The 25,160-nt window shown below is 36.8% G+C and overlaps 1 long non-coding RNA gene across 1 annotated transcript; it reads left to right on the top strand.

Annotated features, from left to right (window-relative positions):
• The first annotated feature begins 13,528 nt into the window (after window positions 1-13,528).
• LOC143692035 (uncharacterized) lies at window positions 13,529-23,216 on the top strand. Its single transcript, XR_013179895.1, has 3 exons — window positions 13,529-13,673; window positions 16,034-16,112; window positions 23,118-23,216. It is a non-coding gene; the product is annotated as an uncharacterized LOC143692035 (long non-coding RNA).
• The last annotated feature ends 1,944 nt before the right edge of the window (window positions 23,217-25,160 follow it).

The raw sequence follows: 25,160 nt of genomic DNA on the forward strand, positions 1-25,160 counted from the left end.
TCATCATGCCATGAATTTTGGAGAACTAAAACTTGAAAAAAAAAAGGTTTTCATAGCCTAACCCTCTGCAGTCTTTGTTAATAAAGTCAATAGTGCAGCAATGAACATGCCACAAAAAACAAGAGACAACTATTTATGACTTATTTATCCTGCCATATTTCAGTATATTTTAACAAAAAGAGGTGGCTCAAGACAGCCACAGTCTCAGCACTTTTTTTGACTGTTACCAAAGGTATCAATTTATCTTCCAGCCTGCCTAAATCAAAAGGACAAAAGCTTTTTCTTTAGAAAAGAAAAAAACCAACACATTATAAAGAGCAGATAACATAAACATAAATCACACAAAGAATACCTTGTCCTCTCATGTGGGCTTTAGGAAGCCAAAACAATATTTTCCTAATGTACCATAATAAAAAGGGTTTACTCTAAGCAAAAAAAGGATAAGATAATCTTTGTGAGTTAAAAAAAAAAAAGAACTATTTCAAGTGTCCAAGTATGACACTTGAAGTATGGAAAGTATGGAAATCCTCACTCCCTAAGCTGATTTCTTTAAGTAAACTTATTTACAAGATTTTTATGAAAAGAATGCATGAAGAGTTTCCACAATTTTGGGATTCATATATAGGAATAAAACATAAAAGGGACAGAGAGCACATCCTGCAAATAGCTACAATACAGGGGACAGGAGCATATATCAGGAGAGACTCTCACAATTGGTAGTTAGTAGATTTATCATAGCAGAAAAACTTCTGTAACTTGAGTTGCTGAAGGTTTTAAAGTACCTCCAGATCAGAAAAGGTATGTGATGTGTTCTAATGGCTTTTACCATACCCTGTGGATCTCAGATCTGAAAATTCTGGGAATGGAGGGGGAGGCAGGGAGAGATCTGGGAATGAGTGGCAAAAAAAGAAGAGAGCATGTCAATCTTCACATAGATAATGTCACCATGAAAGGTTGGACAAAAAAAGGATGTTCTACAAGACTGGAATTAGTATAACATCATAAGGTCTAAAGTTTAGAAGAATAGGTTTTCTGATATTCTTTTTCATGGTTTCTTATTAGAGACTGTCATGTTGCTTCTATGGAACACAAGAGTCTGGATCTATTTTTGTACTCATCTTATTCTCCTAAAAATTAGCCAGCAATAATACAAGGAAAACAGGTTATAATTTTGCAAGGTATCTTGTGTCCAGCTGCTATAGAAAACTGAAACTCTGTCAGACAGAAACTAAAGCATGGTTATATTAGTTTAGGTTTTATAAAAGATACTGAATGGACAATAAGTAAAAATCTGAGAGTTTTGTTTTTCTATCAAAGAATGTTTAGGGCACCATAACTCTCAGCTATTACCTATATATATATATATATATATATATATATATATACACATATTATTGTTAAAAGGGAATTATGATGTATTCATTTATAATTTCCAGGTTTTTAATTCTCCTATTCCCTACTCACATTATCATTCTAGAAATTTAGAGTACTTGAAAATATCTTACACATCATGAAAACCAAGCCACTGACCTTGTATAATGGCCCATTTTCTCTGCAAGAAAATGTTTTTTAAAAATTATAGGGACAACATAAAAGACAGCTGCTAGTGCTAAGTTTCTTATTTACAATAAGAAGGGAAACCTTCATCATATGCAGAATCCAGAAGGTTAATATGAACATGCAGTAAATGTTAGCTAAAGTATATTATGTTAGAAAAGGACATTTGTTCATTTCACATCCTGAATGATGCATGATTTTATAAAGCCATTTCTCAGTCTTTTCATTTTCCTTTTATTTTGTACAACTTCCATCTTTTCAGTCAAAGGAAATCATCAAGTGACCTTGAAATCTGCACTGGTATTTTCCTGGCAGAGAAAGAAGCTCACTTTTCTCATTTGCAAAAATGAATATCAATTTGATCATTCTTAAAACTTCTAAAAGGTTAATTATGCTCTCTCCATGAGCACTGAATAAAAACCTGCTTTATCTCTGCCCAAATGAAACCCACAGGGCTCTCATTCTCTCTAACTCTGTCTGGAGACGAAATCCTGCAAGCTGTCAATTAACTCCTATCAGCTCATAGATCTGTGTGAGCTGCAGATGATTTTTTCATCCAAAAACTATGACAGCTCTCATTTGCCAGAGCTGTTGGGTGACTTTAAAAAATTCACAGCAGGAAAGTGTTATCTGGCTTTGGGCTCGCTGGAGAGAAAAAGAAAGAGTGAGAAAATGAGAGGCATAAAGGTCCTGGGTTATGGAGAGTTCATTTCTAGCTCCAAGATTTCCGTCTGGTTGCAAAACCCCACTTGAACTTGAATTGCATGTTATAAACAATAATAGAAGCTGAACATGGACATGTACCACAGAGATGTCTCCTTGAGTGTTTGGGTTTGGTTTTGAGTTTGGTTTTTGGTTTTTTTTTTTGTATTGCTGTAAAATAACAGTCAGCCACAGAGGAGATGATTGCTGGCAAAGTACAGAATAAGTAGAACAGGCACCCCAATGTGAAGTATTTAGCCCGCTGATATTATTTCCTGGTTGAAAAATGGCTTTTTAATTCAGAATAGTAATCTGAAGGGGAAAGAATGAGAGACCATAAGAGTACTGTGTCATTTACTGTGCAAAATGGATGTTGCTTCCAAGTGAATAGAAAAAGAAAAAATTGCACTGAGCATTCAGTGATCACTATAGTTCTGCCCACTTGCTTTATTTTCATATTGTAGGGTAAATTCTTGAAGAGTCAGCTACAATAACTTGCAACAAAGCCATAGGAACAGGGGCTGATGGCTCTGTTTGTGTTAGAAACTGGAGTTAAAGTAATCAATTTTAGGTCCATTATAAAGTGATAGTGTTACAGCTAGCACATGCATGGGACTTGGAAATCTGGCATTTGCTCCTGGCCCTGCTTTGACCTGTGGAAAGCTGTTCATTCTCCCACTGTGATATCACTGGGTTAGCTGTAAATAGCAATGCCTAATCTTGTATACAGACAAAAAACCAGCTCAGGTGTACCTCAGCATCCACTGCTAGACACTTGGAACATTCAATTAGCAAATGGAAATTACAAATTTTTACTGGAAAGAAAAAGAATTGATCCATCTCTTTCATTCTTAATTTCTGTAAATTAAAATGGAAGCTCTTAGGGACAGACACATTGAGATCTTCCCTTGGAAGTTTTTGTTCTAAAAACTAAAAGAAGGTAGGAGTAAATTCATTACTCTTTATTTGTGAAAATAATTTGTGAGCTAATTTAAAAAATAAAATTAGTCCTGATGTAAATTCACATTTATAGGATCTTCCTTTTCTATTTCTGTCTTTTTCAAATTTTCCTGATATGATGAAGCTGCCACCAGGTAAATCATTCTCAAGATTAGTTAGTCCACTGATCTCAGCACAGAGCAGGGTGCATTATCCACCAGAAGTATCTGAGTTGTAATAAACTTTTACTCCAAATGTACTAGGAGTGTCACACTGTTGTTAAATACACCAGGATTTCATATGATTTCTAATAACATTAATAAAGGAGGTATTCCTGGACAGTCTGCAAGCCTAAAATCAGCCTCAATCAATTGACAGAAAGGGGGAATCAATAGTAAAATAAAGTGAGCTAAAGAATAACTATATTGAGAACGACTTTTGAAAGAACAAATGTTCCTACAGAGCTATCTGCTAATGTGGTACTTGATTTTGGGGACAGTACGGGATTCCTTTCCAGCCTTGCAATTTATCTTAAAATATTGTTAGTATAAGTACTTTGAGGGTTTTGGATGTGATTTAATTAGCAATGTGAAATGAATTTATGGATCTTTTTATTTTTGACAAATTTCTGAAACAGATTTCAATGTGATGTATTAAAACATTTCCATGAGGCTTTATCTTCTCATGAAACAGCAGTACAAACTAACTGTCATGGAATATATGTTGTTTATAGGACAATATTCTTCTACTTCCTTGAAAAAAACTAATGAAGACTGCAAATTCACAATGATTTAATTACATTTTAAATGCACCAAGAAGCTAAGAAGCTGTAATGAAAAGATTTAAGCATGTTAATTATGCTATCAATATTACCTAATGCAGAGAGAAAAGGAAAACCTACTAGGCAGTAAGTAACTTAAATGGCTGACATAATGTGAAATATACAAGCATTATCTGATTTTATTTTCAGGTTCTAAAAAGTAACCACAGAAATTTTCACCTCAAGATTCCCTATAGCAACACATATTTTAAATTTTTAGAAAAAGTCCGATACACCAGAGCTGAGAGCACAGTATCACTTAACAATGTTACAGTGGTAGAATAAATATGGGAAATTGGAATCCAATGTGTAAAATCTCTGAACACCTAGTAAACTATTGCATATTTTTATTTTTTGACCTGATAGTCTGTGTATGAAGCAATACCTAGTCTTGCTTTTTGTCTGTTACTTTCTTGAAGGTTTTCTGTTCCCTTCCTTTCTGATCATTTCTATCCTAGTTTATCCAGTTGCAATGTGCATGCGCCTGGCTACTTTCTTTGAGGTAAGCATGGCTAGTTTCTTCCTAAAAGAATCAAAATTCAGATGGATCAGTAGTTTTTGTTTGTTTTTGTTTTTGTTTTTGTTTTTTTAAGTTAATGAACCAGAAAAGTGACAGGAAAAAAAATAGACTCATATAGGAAAAACATCAAATACTTCAATGAGATAAGTGTTTAAAAGTTTATCTGCCAGAGATACATGGTTCATCACTATGGTATATGCAGCTTGTTCATTAATGGTGTGATTTTGGGATCCATCAAGTAAACAAAATCAAAGGTAGGACGATCAGGACAGTTCAGACAACTGAAAGAGGTGGCTTTGATCAGTCTGGGAGCACATGGACTGGCCAGGTCTCCAAAGTGCTCATGGGAGACTCAACAGGACACTTCATGCCATGGGTTAAGCCTCCAAGAGAAGGCCTGACCTCTGCCTGATATTTTAAATGTCAAAAGGAAAGAATGTGTACAGGGAACAAGATGCTTTTGTGTGGAGGATAATACGCCTTGCTGTGTTACAGATCTAAAAATTCTCCTCATTACAGATGAACCAGTGTCACTCTGGAGCTCTCAGAGTGTGTACAGAAGGACATCAACAGCACATATGTGGGAATTCCAACTCCTCTGCCCTTGTCACCAGCATGCCTCATTCCTCCATTTAGTCACTGGACTTGCAGGTAGGTTCAGATGTTATTTCCAGGTGCTTGTAGGACATTTCTTCAATATTAAATGTAGTTGGAGCTTTTAGGGAAAAAAAAATTTGAAAAGCTCCTGGGAGCCAAAAGTAGTGTCAAACTACTACATGCCTGGTCCTATGGAATTAGCATTTCATGTGCTTTTATCTCAAAAGGTGGGGCAGAATTTGGAAACAAGGGCTTATATTCAATGTTTGCTGTAACAGGAGATGCAGTGCATCTGCAAAGCCCTGCACTTATATGTGTCTGCCAGGTGCAAACGTGGACTTGTGAGAAGGTTTCAAATGTTTCCTACTATTTGCCAGTTCAGTGCAAATATGCCAGTGCAAAACCACCTTTTATGCAGAACTCAAAAATGCTGGTGTATATTCAAGTTTTTATTTTGAATTTGCATACCATTTTTTAAAATGCAAAGTAGGAACATATGTACCCCTAGAACATTTCTGCAAGTGCTCATAAACAGAACTAGTAAGTACACTCAGCTCTTCTGCCAATGACAAACTGGTTTTCCTAATTTTCTATTTTACTTGTTCTTGTGGTTTGGTTTTTTGGTTTTTTTTTTTTTTTTGTCTAAAGGCATTTTGAATTCCAGATTATGTTTTGTCCAGATAATCATTTATGTAGTATTCCATGTTTCTAATAAATAGCTAGATTTGTGGAATGTATTAAGGATGTAATCATGTTAGTATTACATTTCTATCCAGTTTCCATTATAATCAGGAAAAAATTCCCTTTGATTTCCGGGACAGTTCTATCAGACCAGAAGCACTTAATTTTTTAAAACAATGTTAAGTGCTGCTGTCTGCTGACATTGTTTCCCAAACACCAATGATTGTTCATTGACCCAGATGTGAACTTGTTTTTTTTCTGCCTTTGTTTATAGACACCCTTTCTCTGTTTTGCTTATCTACCCGACTCAGAGACCTATTTGACTTGCTGGGATGTTGTGATGGACCAAATTAGAAAGCCTGTGAAAATTGTTTTTACCTGAGTATGTCAAAATCAGTATTAAAAAAGGCACAAAATTAACATTTACATAGATCACGGACCTGTACTTTACATTCCTGCCATTGCCCAACTGTTGGAAAGAAGTGTGGTACTTGAAAAAGAAAAAAAAGCAGCCCACTTTGTAATGCCTAGACATGGGAATGGATGCCATTCTCTGCAGCTCAGCACCTCAATGTAGCAAGGCAATGTACTATGTTTCAGGAAATTCACAGTCATTTCCAAAAGCCTGTCCATAACTGTGTGCAAAGTTCATTCTTACAGGACACAGAGACTCTTCTGCCTAGCAAACAAATCCCTTTTTTCTTTCTGTTTCTTTTTTCTTTTGTTTATTTTTAGGGGTTTTTTCCCCCAACCTGACAAGCCTGTGAAAGCTGGAAAGGAAACAGAAACAAAATAGAAAGAGTGGCATTCCTTCCTATCTGCAGTCTGCTTCAGATGTAATGATTATGATTATAATCAACACTGACTTTTCACAATTCAGTATTTTTGACCACAATTGGGTTCTACATGAACTTGCTCTTATACACATAAACACTGTTAATGTGCCACAGGAAAGCTGCATGATGCTTCAGACTTTCCATGCCAGATGTGTTTGCAACATGGTCCCAACAATAAAAAATGTTAGGTACACGATACTAAAGACCTTTCTGCTTCAGAAGAGCTATTTTGCTTGTGTAAACAAGCACATGTCTTTTCTTCTCTATTATTCGTTTAATGACTGTTCAGGATAACTAGGGACAAATAATGCTCTCAGGAAATACATCACTTCAGAAACTAAAGAAGGATTGGCATTTATTTTGTTCACATTGTAACAATTTTTAAATTATGTCTGAGCTTTCTAACTAAGTGAAAATTTCGGAAAAGTCAGAACTTTCTACCAGATAAGTATATTTCACTCCAAACTCAGCACAAAAGCTACATTTTATCAGGAATGAGATAACAGACAAAAAATAAAGCATATGCTCCCTAGTGATAGATGATATGATATGATATCACCTTTGAGATCTGTGCTGTTTTCAGAATACTGTAAAACTGATTATCATTCTGGTCAAAGCTCAACAGTTGTCTTGAATTTTTGGAGGGTTATCTTCAATTATGAGTGTTTTCCTGTGACACAAGGGACACAGAAACAGCCTTTGGGTGGGGAAGCATTTAAAGCCTTCATTACTGCCTGTAGGGCAGTGTAAATCAAATCAGTGAAGAGTTTCATTACAAATGCATGGATGAACATTTCAGATTTATTTTTTTCCCCATGAATCTTTAGACCAGATCAGTGAACACCTGCTCCTGTGTGCTCACCAAAATGTATTGAAGAACAGATCTGGTGGCTATGCCCTATGCTGGTTCTATGAAATTACCACATTTATCCAAAATATAAATATATATTTTGGGCAGATATATTTTAAAACATGTTGAGCAAACAATTGAGCTGACACATTTGAGTAGTGAGTAGGAGAATGGAGCAGAGTAGAGGTGAACACTGAGGTAAGACACCCTCTTGAATAGGATCTGCCTTTACATCACTTTTTTTTTCTCTTTTTGCAAATATCAAATCACATCCATACTGGTAACTGATGTATGTGACTGGCTTGGAAGCATAAACACTGCGAAATGTAAAAATAAACCTGGTCATTGTCCTGGTGCTTTCACTAACATAGAAATGTGTGCATTTAGAAACTGCACACAGCAGTGAACTTCAGCTTGTGAACTTAGATTTCTGTCCCACATTCACTCTATTTTCTGTAGACTGGTATTTATATCTTCAAATATCAAAAGCAAAAGATTTCAAGAAAAGATTTGAGGTATAAATGTATAAAATAATTGGAATAATTTTAGTCCTGAAGTACATCAGACTGAACTATTTTCAACTGTAGATTCTTTGCAGAGGTGCTCAATGCCTGATCATTGGTTGCCTCGGTAGTTATCTTACTGATAACAGCAGATTAATATCTGACTGATTTGGCCCAACTTGGTGCTCAATTGATCATACTTATTGCACGCTTCTTCTATCTTCTGGAGATGATTTCAGGCACTTCCACTGCCTGAAAAGTACAGGCTGATACCACTGTCCAGACCATGGGGATAGGGGCAACTTAGAAAGCCACAGTACTCTATCTTCACGTTCAGTAGAGTCAGCTGCAGAGAGAACCCTCACAATTTCATGTTACAACCATTAAATCTGTAGTGGATGGTTCTTCTCTTTTCTGTACAGCATATAGGATTTGAATACCACAGGAGTTGCATCGCCCTGGTCTGTCTTGCACTCCAGTTTAGGATTCTACAGTTTCTCTCACTGACCACAGAGAGTACCTTTCCCCTCTGCTGAGAAGTGTAGATGATTTTACTGCACAACATCCCTTGCCCATCAGATATGTATTAATACACTTGTAAGCAGTCACTGCGTGACATACAAGGTTTGACATTATACAGAGCTATCTGGAAGGATTTTTTAGCCAGAAAAAAAATGTTATAATGGATTTCCATAGCAACTTTCTTGCACAAAGGCTATTCCATGTGTGAAAGTATTGTCTTTAAAGAATAGGGAGGCTTACATTGTGTTTAGACTAGGACAAAGATAAATGCACCAGAAAGGCAGCGTGGCCTCTTGGAAATTGTTTCTGTGTAGGCAAGAGGAGAATGTCATGCAGTGTTGTGCAACTGGACATGGGCTGTGTTTTGTGCTGTGCAGAAAATTGATTGCAGTCTTCTGAGTACATTTACGATAACATTTGCTGGCAAAACCATTAATCTGACTGTACTGACTATTGTGCAACATCTACCTCTTCAACATCTGTGAACAACACATATCATTAAATTACTGTGCTGTAAGAAACGCTGTTAAAAGCAAATTTTAATGGTTATTTCTTAGCAGCTCTGAGGGAGCGCTGGCAATCATATTGCTTCTTCACGGGAGCTAGATGGCTTGAATCACTCAGAGAGGCTTTGCAGCAGTGGAAGATAGGTTACTGAATTTAAATGATCCAGTACAATCATTAGAATTCCTGAAAATGTCTACAAGTCATTGCACACAGGTATTTTCAGATTACCCCTTGAATACAGGAAGATTGGCAATGAAAAAAAAAGAGATGGATATGAAAAGACTGCTAGGCAGCCTTTCTCTGTTACAATAATAGACCCAATTCTTGAGTTGCTAACTACTTTTTGCTGCTATTTAGCAGTTACAGCTTCAAGAGAAATAAACAGCACAAACTAAGAAAAGCAAACCATTGTTGCATTCATGACCTTATACCAAACATCTTTCATACTGAGCTCGACTGACTGGCATGCAGATTTGTTTCATAAACAAAAAGTAGTGTTTTCTCTCTAAACAATTCATTGTGAGCAATTTGTCATTGCAAACAGCTTCTGGCAGTTGACCAACTCCTTTCAGATAATCCTTCTTTAAACCAACTGGCCATTAAAATCTTGCCTCCCAACAATGGCAGCAATTAGTTCCTAATGAATAATTTGTCTGGATTACTGTATTTGCTGGATGAGATGGAATGAAGCTTGTATGTCATAAGCAAAATTGTTAACACTAATTTATCATTTAATTGCCTTTCTCCTCATCTAAATAATCCTGGGTCATTTTTAACTCTCTTTTTCATGGGCAGCAACTGAACCCATAGCATTTATAAGGCCAGAGGAATGTGTTTGACCAGAGCTATTGATTAGGTCCTATATACACATACTTCAAAATTTAGGTCATTATTTCCCTCTTATTGTGTGGAAAGAACATAGTCCACAATAAAATAAGTTCACAGAAGTAGTAAATAATTAGGATTTAAATTCAGCACAAAAATAGGGAAAGAACATGCAAGCATCACAATAAATGTAATGTAATTAATGTTTGAAAATAGGTAAAGAGATATTATGAGTCTACTATGTTCATATTTCTGGAATGTGGAACTACTAATTATAGCTTGGAACAGAAGAATATGAATATTCACATTTACACTACATTCTTTTAAAATCTCAAATATGTCTTATATTTCTTTCTTTTATCCTTTTTTTCCTCTCAGCAGATTTTTATTTTTCTTTTAATGGATGTAGGTGTGTTTAGTGAAATCAATTTATATTAAGTGTATGTGTCTGAAAAAAGACTTAAAAAGAAGGAGTTGAAAAGTAGAACAACTGAAATTCAACTCATATTGTCATGGTGATCAATTTTTGTTCAGCTCCCTGTGTTCTCTGTGGTCTGAAAGAAGTCACGTCTGCAAGGTGTGACTCCATTTTCTCATCTGAAAAATGAAGACACTAATCTTTCTGATCTCCCAGGTGATGTCTGATGCTAACCTCATTGGTTTCTATGAAAGCCATAGGTAATTTGGAGATGAGAGCAACAGAAAGGTCTATAAATAAGATAAAATAAAATTTGTGAAGGAAGCATTGATTTTAGTCAGGACTGATAATATTTCTTGTCGATACTGACGTATTAGTTTCATTTTCCATTATTGCTAGATATTTTAGTTAAGCTACAAAAGTATAGCTTCTCAAACAGAGTTTGAGAGGCCTTATTTATTGGACTATAACCAAGTTCCAGTGGCTATGTAGCTCCCGGGTAAGCTACAAAGGGTTAGGTTGTATAAATATAGACGGGAAGTGTCTTTTTCTGTTTCAGCCTTCTAGACTACAGAATCAAGAACACAAACATCATAACTAGATTATGTGAATCAGAGAAACACTTTCCCTTGTAGAGAAACATTCACCTCTCATTGGTTGTCCATTCCCCTGTCTGTGCTCTATGACACTACAGCTTTGTAAAGAAACAAAAATTGCATGAAAGGTACATTGCCTGAGATACTTAAGGCTGTTGTAATTTTCAGACTTTTCTTGCATTGAAAATTAACAAGTCAATAAGAGTTTGGAAGGCTAAAGGGCTGGAGATAAGGTCAAGCCCAATGTTAACATAGTGTTTCTTTGTTCTTCCGGTCTCATCATTCATTAATAATTACTATGGAAGGAGTCAAAGTACCTGAAAAGAATTGCATTCTCACTGCCAAATACTACTGCAGTGACATAAAAAAAAAAAAAAAAAAAAAAAAAAAAAAAAAATTAGTATGGAAAGGGAAAATGTTAGTCTAACAATTTCTCTGTCATATTACAAGGTTGATCCTTGATATATTAGTGCACCTGAACCATAGCAATTCCACAAGGTATCTGTAGTAGAACAGTTGCTCAAAAAAGATCTAGAGAAAAACTCCGTGTTAAAGTGCAAGATAGCCTTTACTCACTTACAACAAGTGCTAATTCTCAGACCAAATGGCAACCACAAATCTGCTGGAACTGGCGGCAGGCAGTTGGCAGAGCTAAAACCGTGGTAGCCACAGCCTCATTGCTAGGTCCTGAGGAAAACAGGGGAGTTACAACTTCTTGGATTGAGTGGCACTAATGTATCTTCATGTGTTAGTTGTCTTAAAATATTTTTCACTAAAGCCAGCAAAATTTACAGTGTGAAAAACCAGTTGAGAGCATTTGATTCCAAAGGAATTGCACAAGATTCTCACCAGAATGAATATGTGCAAAGAAACAGAGTCTTGATGTATTTTTTCTACTTTTCAATTTTCTTGCATATGCCTGAAATTAAAGACCTTGTGATTAAACAGACATAATGTCTGTGGATATGGATGTCTAGATGCATACCCATACACATATAAATAATTTATATTTATGCTTAACTACATATCTGGCTTCTTTCTGTTATCCAGATACCAATCCTGCATGCAACAAGACTCCCAGAAAAACACTACAAGAATAATTCTCTAAGAAAAAATATACAAGAGGCATATCCAGGACTAATTTCTTTCCTGTTTTGCTCAGAGTAGGATTTCAATGCTTTTGTAAATCATTTAGAGAGTTTTCTCTTATTTACCTATGTTTTCAATGTTTATTCAAGGATAAAAAGTATGCACTTTTATTAATATTTATGCAACATTATTGAAGGTGACGGTTTACTTAAATGTTAAGGACAATTGAAAGCTTTTTATGAGCACAATCCCTTTTAAAATAGAATGCACTTATAATTATAACTTTTATATCCAAATACAGTTAACTGACAATTCAGAAGTAATTAGTAATAAAAGCTGATTATCATATGGTTTGCATCATGTCTCTGTGTGTTTTAAATCTCCTACTTCCTTCAGTACAATCAGTCTTTGGGGCTAATCTCTCCCACGTGAGTAATGCTATAAAATTGCCTTCACTACAGAGCAAAAGAGAAATTGTTTAAGTAAAGGTAGAGACTGTATAAATCATAAGCCACTCTCTCAGATAAAGGCCATTAGGTAGGTCTGTGTACAAATTTGACACTTTGTTTCCTTGCCTTTGACAGCCATTTAGAAAGGCTTAAACATACAAGATCTGACTAAAGCTTTCAAAAATTCATCATGGAATATTTGTTAACCTTGTTCTCCGTGATAGCTGTAGAACAAAGATAATATTCTTCAAATGGAGATAAATTACAGTCTTTCAAAAGATTATCACCAGTCTTAATCGAGTTTGCTCCTACAGCTGAACGGTCAGTGACCTTGTTACTCGCACAATAAACATACCTGCTGTTTTACGCTCACAGGGAGCAGGTTTACTCCAACCAGGCAGCTGAGAACAGCTCCACAGGTTTGTTATGGTTCTAACTTCTGCAGATAAGACAGGAAATCCAGCTGGTTGAAGAACAATCTTTGAATTACTTAAATACCAGAATTTGTGAGACTTAGTTAAATTTCTAATGGAGCTTGTGCATACAGATCAGCTGCTCTGTAGACATGCTGGATGCTCAGCAGATGCAAATCAGCATGGCCCTGGAGATTTCCAGGGCATCGTACACACCTACTCCACTTCAGCTGAGAGGCTGCCCAGGCACCTGGCTGCCCTTTCCTTCAGCAACAAAGGAGCTCCAAACAGACAGTGAGGGATTCTTAACATGTAGCTATGTGCCTTTTCAACGACCTCTTTTTGGTTTTGTTTTATCTCGGCTAAGAGTACTCATACACCTCCCTATTTGACATAAACATTTCAGCACCCATTTTTCGTATTTTAACACATTGGCTTGACAGGAACTGCACTGCAGGGAGTTGGCACTCGAGCCAGTTATGCCCTGGCTCTCTTTCTTTGCAGAGATGTTGGGGTGGAGATTAGATTTTCATTATCTCCTAATGGCATTAAATCCTGCACTGTATGAGTCTGGAACTGTCCATACCAGCCCACACTCAGCAGAATCGAATTAAACATCACAGGTTTAATATGCAGTTTTTGCAGAGAGAGCACTTTTCTTTTTTTTTTTTTTTTTTCCTATTAGCAACATGACCTTTATTGGAATCAGCACCTCTTGATGTTTCACAATGGCACAGCATGGTATAGGATGAAGCTGGGGTGAAGGAACAGCTCTGTCTCCTCTGAAGCAGCCTGTGCACTAGTGAGCACAGCTGTCTGAGCACAGTTCAGTCAGTCCTGACATGAAAGGTAAGCCAAGGCAACTGTAAAATAAAGCATTTGGCATTACAGCCACTACATACACTGGAGCTACGACACTCTGCTTTCTTCTCTTCTTTTTTGTTTAATAGCTATTTGGTTTACTGAGTATTTTTTTCGTACTTTAGGGGGGAAAAAAAAGGCCTTGAGTGCTTCAATGTCTCAATGACCTCAGTGGAGGTCACTCAGCACCACACAAAATCAGGCTATTAGAAAAGACATCCTCAAGAACTAAAGAAAAACTCCAAAATACCACCACCCAAAAAAATTAAAAAATTAACATTTCTTAAAATTGCAGGCAAATAAATAATAATATTTTGCTCTCACCCTAGAATTTCAAAAAGTATTTCAAGGACAATGAAAATAATAATAAAAATAAAAATTGGCTATTGAGGATGAACCTTCATAAAAAACCAAAATCATGTTTTTGCTGTTTGATATTTCTCTGCCCTCTTTCATATCTGATTGGTCTTCCCATTCTCATGATTTCTTTTGCTTCTGTGATTGTTAAACTGTCCCTACAACTTTTCCTTATACACTTCTACAGCAGACTTGGGATAAAAGAAATAAAAATTCTTTGAGGCCTTTCACTCACCCTGCTGCTACATGAGTTGATTATCCCAGGAAATGGTTAATGGTGCTAAGTGTTTTCATACACTACAGCAAACCCCAGGATTTGACTGTTGCTTTTGTAAGTGAGCTCATGTGATTTTATTTTTTTAGGGGAGAGGAAAGAGTCTGTTTTAATCATATGGCTATGAACTGAGCTTCATTTTCTAAGAAAACAGCACATGAGACTTCCTTCACAAAAACAACAGTAAAACCTTAGATCCACAGGGTTGGTTTTTTTGTAGGTTTGACACAAAATTATTTTGCATAACCTCAAAATTATGCTTACAAGGCACAAATAAGACAAAGCTAAGCAGATTCCAGTATTTATCTTTTTTTAGCTATGCCTTTGGGTCAGCTATGTTGTGCTTTAGAAGAGATAGCTGTGAATATCTCTGCACCCTCCTTCCCTTGCTTGCTCTGTAAAACAGCCTTGGGCCTTTGGCAGGACTGCTGTATTTACAGAGGTCACCATTACTTGACTTGTTTTGGTTTGTAATTACCAGCACACCCCACCAAGCTCTCTGGGTCTGAGGATTAGATTGGACTGCATGGCACCCATGCAGGCACAATAACTTCATGCCATCAAGGTATGAAGAGCCATGGCATCAGTCACAGACCTCTTGTTCAGTTGCTTTCCCGAGCTCACAGCCACATTCCCCAGGGTAAAAATCACTCACCTGCAACACTCTGGCCCAGGAACTGCAGTGGAGTCAAGTGGACCATCCAGAGCTAGCCTTGGCCGACCCTTTCAGTCCAGTGACAACCTCTGATGTGCTACTTGAGGACTATGAAGTTGTCAAGTTGTCTTAACACAGGGCTTCTGAGGGCATCTTTGTTGTAGATTTTGGCTAGTATATTTAGCCTGGTGAGGCATGTTAACACGTAAGTTTGTGCGAACAGGAACTTTCAGACCATAGGCTTACAAACACAAATTCTGGAGGGATCTGGAAGCACATACACTCTGTACTTATGCATCCAAATCAGCTCTCCTGACTGCTCTTTTACTCACAAAGGTCTCATGAAATTAGGTCACTTAATTTTACAGAGTAAAAAAACTGAGTGTTTTAAATTTTCAGCTGAAACCCTTCACTTTGAAGAGAGACCTCACATTAGCAAGGAGCTGCTAGAGAAGAAAGCTTTGCTTTCTTTGGAGAAATAACTCTGAGAACTTCATCAGAGTACATCCGGGCACTATGATAGCACACTATTTAATACTAGTGGATAAACTAGCTGAGGGAGACAAAAAAAATTGTGAAATCTTGTGTAGTGGTGAGGATTTTAATATGCTGCACATCTATTTCTTGTGACACCTGAGTTTCTGCAGGTTGCCAAACAGTACATTCTCTTAATCAGTAACCATAATAGTGCTCTTTGTTTGCACTCCCACATAAGAAATTAAAATGGAGACTAGAATTGTCTTTGATCTCCTTTACTCTTTTCCTGCAATTTATTCTCCCATTGTTATTCTGTATGAAAGGTTTGCTACCTTGCTACAGCAAAGTATTTTGGGGCAGGTCATACACATGAAGGGTAGTACTCAGTGTTTTTCTGTCACCCGTAATCCAAACAGAGCAAATGATGGCCCAGCCTTCAAGTTCCTGCCACTTTCTGGACAAGAACTTCCATCACAAAATGCAGGCTGAGCACTCTGATTGTTTCGAAGAGTCAGAAATACTTTGCACATGTAAGTGTGTATGTTCTCTAAAAAAAGACTAAGCGTGTGACTTTGATATTTGCAGGTGGGGAATTATGTAATTGTCAGGAGACAACTGCATGCAGCAAGACTGATCCCCTCTCAGCTATGGCAACTCACAACAGGTTAGACAAGCTACCACATGCAAGATTTTCTGTATGATTGCACATTTGACCTTCTAAATTCTAGCCTGAAATGTCAGTGATAAATATTTTTGTTTGTTATACAACTCTAGCAATGTAATTGTTTTTACTACTACTCTTCATTTTTATTATTCTATGTGGTTAACCCCAGGATTCTAGAGGAACCTTTGTTTGTTGTCTTACACATGTTAATTTTGCTTATTCTGCACATTTTTCACTTTGCATGACTCAAAAATAAGGCACAGTGAATCTGTGGCAAGTAGCCACAGTTAAGAAAGAGTCTAGGCCTCCACAGAGTTGTTTGTTCAAAGGACAGCCAGGACAAAATTGGTTTGCAGAGTTTTTTCTTTGACAAGAAAGCATTCATTTACAGAAGCATTCTTGAAACCTGGACTGCAATTTGTCTCATGGAGAATGCTTGCTTGCTTGCTTGCTTCTCTGTTGTTTTTGCTTCTTTTACTGCTGCCTTCAATCTGTTCATTTCTTCCCTTTCTGTGTGTCTTCTGCTACCTGTTCAGGAAACATTACTCCTTCCTGTTGGGAGAATGGGAGAAAACATCCTTTTCTTCACTGATATTTTCATACTAGGACATCTGGACCACACTAGCTTTTGTGTAGCATTCAAGTGGTTAAATTTAAAATGAGCTGGAACATGAGAGGAGTTATGTACAAATGTTATAGATAACCCCTAGAACCTGGATAATATTTGTTACAATTGTCTACTGTCACAAGCTGGTTTAGGCCTTTCCCAGTCCTCCCAAAAGTCTGTGAAGCAAAATAAAATTATGTCACTACATTTGTGGCAAAACTTGACTACTGTTCATGGGTTTTTTCTTGAAGAGTACTAAAAAATAAAATGACCATAACAAGGACAATCAGCAATTAACATATCTAGCTAGACACAATTTTACATGAAGATGTACAAGTTGTTGAAGAGACACCTTCAACATTCCCTGAATCCTTGCAAATGCAAATGATAAATCATTTACCTGACTAGCCAATAAAATTGGAATCCTTGATCGGAAATCTCAATTTACATCTATAACACAAGAATTCCCATAGGATTTTCAGCATGGACTATTTATAGCAAATGCATGAATTGCATTTGGGATAGCCTCATTGGTCATGTTATTTAAAACCTCCGTATACTCAATACAGTGATTTACCCAAAAAGCTTTTCCTGGGAAAATATTAACATTAGGGCTTCCTTTCTTCCACCAGTGTCAGCAGTGCATTTGCAGCAATCCTACCTGCATTTGCTTATATGCAACTATTTTAAACATTGCAGAAGAGAACACAGTTCTAATATCAAAGAGAACTTGTCTCCTACTTCGGTGCTACTGCAGTATCATATTAACACACTTCCCAAGTGAAATATACATTTTTATAACTATGACTACCATTCTAAGATCAACAGGTCAAGCATTTTATCAACAGAGTAACAATGGAATATCAGTAGAATCTAATGCCCAAGGTAGAAGAATTTAAGGATAATATCCTTTCTATATCGTGCTGTATTTTTACAAAAAACCTAAATGGGAATGTTGGACTTCAGTGGGTAAGTTGGCCTACTTAAGTATCTGCTTTGCCAGGGAGAACCTAATTTTCTCTGTTAGTTTGGTAAGGAATAGCCTTCCAAAACTAAGTGCTTTAATTCAGGGGTTTTTTCCAAATTTTATCATGCCACCTCTTCCCCAGATTACTTGGGGCCAAATTTTCCTAACAGCTCTAGCCACACCCGACCACTTTAAATTGTCCAGGGTGCTAGAGAGGGTTCCTTGAGTGAGCTGCATGGTGTGCCTCTGGATGGCTTGGGGGAAGCTAGGCACATCCCAAAAGGGTGCAGCACAGCCAGCACACAGAGTGCTGGAGTTACCATCCTAGCCAGGCAACTGGCAAGCATCCTTGCTCTGAAGAAAAGTCTCCAGACTGGAACATCCTCCTGTGGAAGGCTATCTGAAACCTTTCCTTTGAGGATCATTCCTTTAGATATGAAGTGTAAAACTTGCACAGAAAATAATCTCATCTGGTGTCTTTCCAGCCTGAGGGAAATTAAGCCATCACCTCCGTCTTCTTTTTCACCACCCAAATCACCAAATTATGGGGCATTTATGGTCTAAGGTACTCATAAGCTTTTTTTGCTTCAGATATTTCATTTAAAAGAAAATTCTATAAGATTACCAGGACTACAAAGTGGGAATGGGTTGTCTAGAATTTTTTTTATTCTAAGTGCTGTGCATATAGGCATGGAAAGGGACAAAGATAGACACAACATATCTTATTAAACAGACAACTTTGCTATATGAATCCACAAAGGCAGAGCTAGAAGACAGTGGGACTACATAAGAACATGGAATACTAATGTTAAAAAGGAGAAATATAAACAGCCAAAGCTAATTGCAATTAATGAGAGTACCATGGAGCATTGGAAGATATTTAGTCAGAAAGAAAGGAGGACAAAGAAAAAGCAGAAAACTGAAAAGAATGCAGACAAGCAAAGCTACAAAGGCTAAAAGCTGTAAACAGCTAGAAAGGCACTATAGAGGAGAGCAATTAAAACATTCATGAAAATAATATCAGGCCATTAGTGATTTCACTGTTAAAATAAGGATTGGCTTTGTCTGATAAAATGAGGCTTACATCCACTTATTAAGCAAAAGAGCCAATGTGGATCATAATGAAAATTACACCACCTACTCTGTGGATAATGATGCAGTTTTTTCAAAAGTTACAAGAAAATTGTTAAAGAAAATTGAAGAAATACTTTTTCACTCAGTGATTGTTAAAACTCACATGAAGAATTCATCCTGAAGTTTCTTTTCTTGTCTTTCTGTCTCTTATATATTGAAAGGGGAGAAAAATTACCATTCCAAGTCCTTAGACTGAAAGCACCCATCATAGACATGTCTGTCTATGATGCCATCGAATCCAGGAGGTGAGGAAATCATGCTGCAAGCTTGAATTTCTAAATGAGCAGACCAATCTTAATTGCACATTATTTGGTGTAGTTTCAATTCTGCTTTTCCTCATGAGCAAAGCACAGAAAATTTGAAGATGGCAGATACACGCAGACATTAATTGCTGTTTCAATTGCTTCTTGTGCAAGATGTCTCAATAATAGTCTTGTAAACCACAATGTGGAACAAAAATTAAATTCGGACATCTTATTGGAAAAAAAATGGAGCAAATCGACATAATAAATTCCATTGCAGTGTTTTTAATCTCAAGAAATGCTTTAAAGAACCACTGAGACTTGGTCCAGATGATGTCTCCAGCATAGATTTGTTTTCCAAAATGAAAAATCTCCCAAATATTTTTAACTAGCTTAATTATTGTTAATTATTTACATTTATATTAAAATAAGTAAGCTAATAATGAAAATACCTAACTAATAAATAATAAATTAAAAATAGTTTATAAATAATAAATTAAAAATATGACCTACAAATAAACAGTAAAATAAAATGTATTAGTATTTATATCAATTTTATCTTTGCATTATTCATTCATTGGCTTAGGGATTAGACTAAAGTCCATTGAGCCTGAGAAAAACCTCCCCCTCACATTCTGGAAAGCTCAGGATTCAATGCCCAGCAGGATACTCTTGCCTGACATCCAAGTCACACTTTTGAGGAGCCATGCTGAGAGGCACCTCTGGCCTTTGCACATAAAAAGTGAATTATATTATTCCTGGATATTATAAAGTCTTCAGAGGGATTTCATTTGGGACTAAAGAATGCTGACTGAGAGAATCCAGGACAAAGAAGAAGCTGCAGAAGTTTCAGGAACCATATAAGGAGTCACTGAAAAGACCTTAGCATCCTTGCTCCCACCCTCTGAAGCATTTGCATGCCTACATTTATTGGGAAAAAAATAATAGTCTGTTCTCATGCATATATGATATTGCATATATGGTGTTCATCTGCCCTTTCACATTCAGCTTTTTCATTTTCCTGAAGATTTTGCTGATTCACAACTTTTATTTCTAATAAATTAAAATATTTTGCCCTGAGAGATATTTGAGATAACTGCATTCCATGGTATAAGAACTGGACTGTCACTTATTTCTGTGGACTTCCTGGTATCCTAGTATCCATAATAGCTCCTGCAGAATTCATAACAATCTTTTATTCTACAATTTGGGGAAAACAACAGTATATGTAAATCTATTTTTGAAAGGTCATAACTGTCTATTAAGCTGGACAACACCACCAGAGAAAATTAATTACAACTTTCCTTGATATGCCACTTGTGAATTAATTTATTTAAAATGTATATTGCTTTTCATCAAACAGCCTTTAATTAACAGAAATCTTACAAAATACGCTGGGACACATTATGCAGATTTTCCCTAGATATATTTTTTTCTAGGTTTTCATGGCACTTTTCCTCAGCAGTTCTCAATGTTCTTCATCCCAGAGGTAACCAGTGCTTCTTTTACAGCAATGATCTGAAGGCAATTTTTTCATCAAAATTTTGGAAATGTCCTCTAAATAGTAATGCTCGGCTTTTTTTTTAGTTATTAATATTATTATGATGCAATTGTCTGCTTGTGTGAAAGTACAAGCAAGCTGCCAAGGACAGATGGAGGGAAGAACATCTCAGCTTGTTTCACCATCAAACATGCAATCCAATTACAAGCTGTAGTACATGCAGGTTACCCTGTCTTCTAACTTCAGTGAGGCAAACATGAGAAGACACAAAGCTGTGACTTGAAGCACTGAAATAAATGTTGTGACAGCAGAAGCTGGGGGCCATTTTCTGTTTCAGTCTGTATGGCAAAGGTGGCACTTTGCCTGCTGAGAGTGCGCAGGTGACATGGCAGAGAAGGATCAGTGTGAGCATATGCTGTTTATTACAGTGCTTCCAGATGTGTGTTCTTAGAAACTGCATTTTCTCCCATGTGATCAGAGGTCAGGAATCCCTTTGAACGACGTCACTGGGAACCAGCGCTGGTAGCCAGCACTGTTAAAGCAAGTCTTGATGGAATTCATGGAGATAAGGATACTGTTGGAATGACATTGCTGGAGATTGAGGGATTGCCCACACTGAGATGTTTTGGAGTCATCCTCAAGGAGAATTTCACCTCCTAGTTTTCTATAGTTGTCATAGTCAGGTAACAATCAACCTGAAAGGAAATAATTTTGGCTCCAAGAGCAGTTTCTGTCAATAAAAGTCTTGACTTTGCAGAAGTTTAGCCTACTAGTTTCATCCATGTCCCATACTGTCCATTCGTTACTCTTTGGGGCATGCCACAAAGTCTTTCATATCTTTTGTAGGTATTTAGCAAGTCTGCAAGTTTGTAAGAGAATGAATTGAAGATTACAGGAGACTTTGCTGATTTTTTATGATGTGCTATTGCCAGACCTCCTTCAGGAGTCTGTGAGAATCTGTTAACAGGAAAATTCATAATAGGCAATCCAATGAATAAGGGGTTTTACTGGGAAATACTACATTTTCTGATTGAGTATCAAGTTTTAGAGGATTCCAAGAAGTCTGGAGAGTTACCAGAAAATAAAATGAAATGGAATTAAATAAATAATTCCAATCAGTAAGAGATGAAGGTACAAAATGAAGTCAAGTCTGGATTGAAACATTTAACATTGTTTAAAGAGCTCCATCACTAACTCTTCCCTTCACAGGCTTATTCCTATAGCAAATATTTTTTTAAATATTTCTTTCCATGTGTCATTGCCATATGTTTTATATTGCTTAGTTTTCCATAAACAGAGCACATACACACATTTTACAGACTATTGATCTTTTTCCTGTTCTGAATGATGCTGATGGGAGTTTTGGGGTTTTTTTCCTGACTTTTATGGGAAAGTTTTTGGGTTTTTTATTTTTGGTTTGCTGTTTATTGTGGTTTTTTTAAAGACTGAACTACATAATGTGCTGTTGGGGAGGTTGGTTCTTTTCTAAGCTATTCTTATTGTGACTAAGTAGTGTCTAATAGACTTTCTTGTTTGGAACAAGTACTTCTGTCACTCAGCTATCCCAAATGCACATATCAGTAAATGAGGTCTACCCAGAGCTCTGCTACAGTCACTGAGGTCAGCTGGGAGACCTCACCTTTCTTTGGCTAGTACACATCAAGGCCTTGCTCATCATCTCTTCATGCACTGAGACCACCAGTTTGAACATTTCCACTTTTACCATGAGACATATAAAGCAGGAAAAGTACATCTCATAAGGCATGCAGCTAAGCAAGGTGAATCACAGCCATGAATGTATCTCTGAGCAGTTCTAATGCTGTTGTCAGACACGCTTAGCCAATTAACCATTGGATTTTGTTTGCTATAATGTCAGCTTCCCTTAAGTAGAGAAGAGCTGAGGTAAGAGATCACAGAAGTATGTTGGGAGGTTAAAGCCGTACTATGAGGTCCATATGCCACTCCTGCTGCTGCAGAGGTCTCTGCCTTCTTAGCTGCTAGCTGATCCTCTCCAGACTGGTGTCACCTTGCAGACAGAGCCACCACAAGTGCTTATGTGCTGTGCCGTGAGCTGGGATCAGGAAACTGATACAGCTCAGAGACAGCCCTTGTCTGTCTCCACGTGTTTCAGATGGATCAGTTCCCTTATCTGCTTTTAGTCTCTGCTTCACAAGTGCTGCTTCTGGCAGGCTGCTGGTCGGCACAGTGGAGGGAATGGGAACATGAGGTGTGCATGGGAATAGCTGTGATTTTGGCAGTGCTGCCAGTTTACAGGTGCCCAATCCTGCAGCCTAAGATTGTCAATAAATTATGAGGCTTCATGACACAAGGGTTCCATGGATTCTTTTGTCTTATAAATTAGACATGACTGAAAAATTCTGTATACTACTGGTACAGAACTTATAAATAAACTAGGAATAGAAACACACAGGCAATGCAGACTTAGCAATAATTTACCAGAGCTGCATTTTTCTCCTTTCTGTGTCTGTTCACAGCATTAAGTCATTCAGTTAAGCCCTCTCTTTATTAAAGTAATCTCTTCTTATTTGTACAGGATGGCCTTTTCTTATGACCTATTTTAATAATAGAAACAATACACAATAAAGATCATATATGGATCCTTTGTCAAGGTTATCCCAGATAATGCAGAGGTAAGCAATCAATATATCTGTTCAACAGAGAAAATTTTCATCATGTATATTTCCACTAATTCACAAAAAAGTTATCATGGTAAGGAAACACAAGAAAGTGTTGCATATTGTCATATTTTGAAAGGATTGTGTGCAATTAGTAGAACAGTAATGAGAAAGTTAACATTTATATTCCTGTATCTTTCTACATGCAGACTATCTTGCTGATTATAATTGGAGGATTGTTACCAGAGGAACATTTTTACAAATACTTTATTTCCCATGACCTGTCCAGGAAAGACCAGTAAAGTTCATTTGTACTTAAGAAATGGGAAAAGAATAGAATTTTCCATTACAATACCATCCTAAACCTTCCTTTTAGGGCCATGTCTTTCACAGTGATACGCCATGATGATACACATTACAGAATTCTCACTTCATAATTATTCTTCTAGCAAATGGTAGCCACTGGAAAACAAACAAACAAACAAACAACCCAACCAAACAAACAGAGAGCAACACCACCCAAGGTTGCAAAAGCTTATGTGAATCATTTGAATAGCATTTGTCTCTAGCAGATATCACTGCAATGAAAGAAAAAATAGTGCCAACTCATACAACTCATTTTAACCTCTGTTCCCAATGGGTCAAATGTTGACATGGCCAGGGAGATGTCAGAGCTGGTAGGGCTAGAGCAGTGCACTCCACTGGGGTGTGAACAGCTTCCACCATCTAAACAAATCCCAATTTCATGTTGACTCAGCTGCTCTTGAATCCTCAGTTTGTTTTACCTTAGTGAGGTCGAAGTTTTAGGACCTTGCCTAGAGCAGTGCTCTGTTTACATGTGATTTTTAAGTGTTGGCTGCTAATTGTACTGTACTTGAAGAGACCTGAACTCAAAAGATCTTGAACAAATTTTATGTCTCTTTTCATCTTGCCATACAACAGTAACACCACTAAAAAAAAAAAAAAAAGAGTCCTGTTGCTTGTCATGGTTGATAAAATAAATATGTTTTTCAATCCGTTAGTGATATAGTGCTTTCAACAGAGGAGTGAATAATACCAGGTGTTCTGTGGGATAGAGACATTGTACTCACATTTCGTTTCATAGGAAACCATGGAATAAAGCCATGTTTGCACTCTATAGCTGGAAACAAAGAAGGTTATACTCTTGAACTGGCTGCCTTCAGTGTGAAATGTGGAATGAGAATGGCTTTGTTTACTGTGAGGAATGTCACTACCAAGTTTCTTAAGCCTTTGTCAACACCGAGCTAATTCAGCTTTCATAAAGACAGGGTAGGGCAATGAGTTAATGGATCAGTTACATTCTTCTACTATCACACTACATTAACATTAGGGTTTACAGGTTGCTCTGCTGAAAGGACTGTCTAAAATTTATGTTTCACAGGGATTTTTTTGGCTAAATCGTTGGCAGACTTTATTCTATCCCATGCTTTAGGAATACAAACAAGCAACAGAAGATGTCTGTGAAACAAACATGATAATTTTGCAGTGATCTCAGCTGTGCAGTAATAGCAATTAAAAGCCAAAATACCTCAATGGTCACTACAATTAATGCCATTAAAGTAATTAGGCCCAGCAGCTGTAGGGTCAAATAAAGACAGCTCTGTAAATGACAATATGGCAAATGAAAATTACTGACATTTTCATCTAAATTATATTCCCTAAATTATCATCTTAACACTAAATAAATAAAGCCATGATAATTCAAAGACAGATTACAGACGGAAACTAGCATAACTACTTGCTCCAGAGTTGGCTAGTGTTAAAATTTAAATGTAATTAATAGCCTTTACTCACTGCCTCTGGTTATACATGGTGTTTCTCATTTACATTCCTTTGCAAGATGCTGACAGCACTAAACATCTGAAAAGAAAGATCTCATCCACCGGAGGAAAATGGTTCTTCATGTTATAGTGCTGATAATGGACATGGCTGCTGCACTG

This window comes from Agelaius phoeniceus, chromosome Z, assembly GCF_051311805.1.
Source record: "Agelaius phoeniceus isolate bAgePho1 chromosome Z, bAgePho1.hap1, whole genome shotgun sequence".
NCBI lineage: Eukaryota > Metazoa > Chordata > Aves > Passeriformes > Icteridae > Agelaius > Agelaius phoeniceus.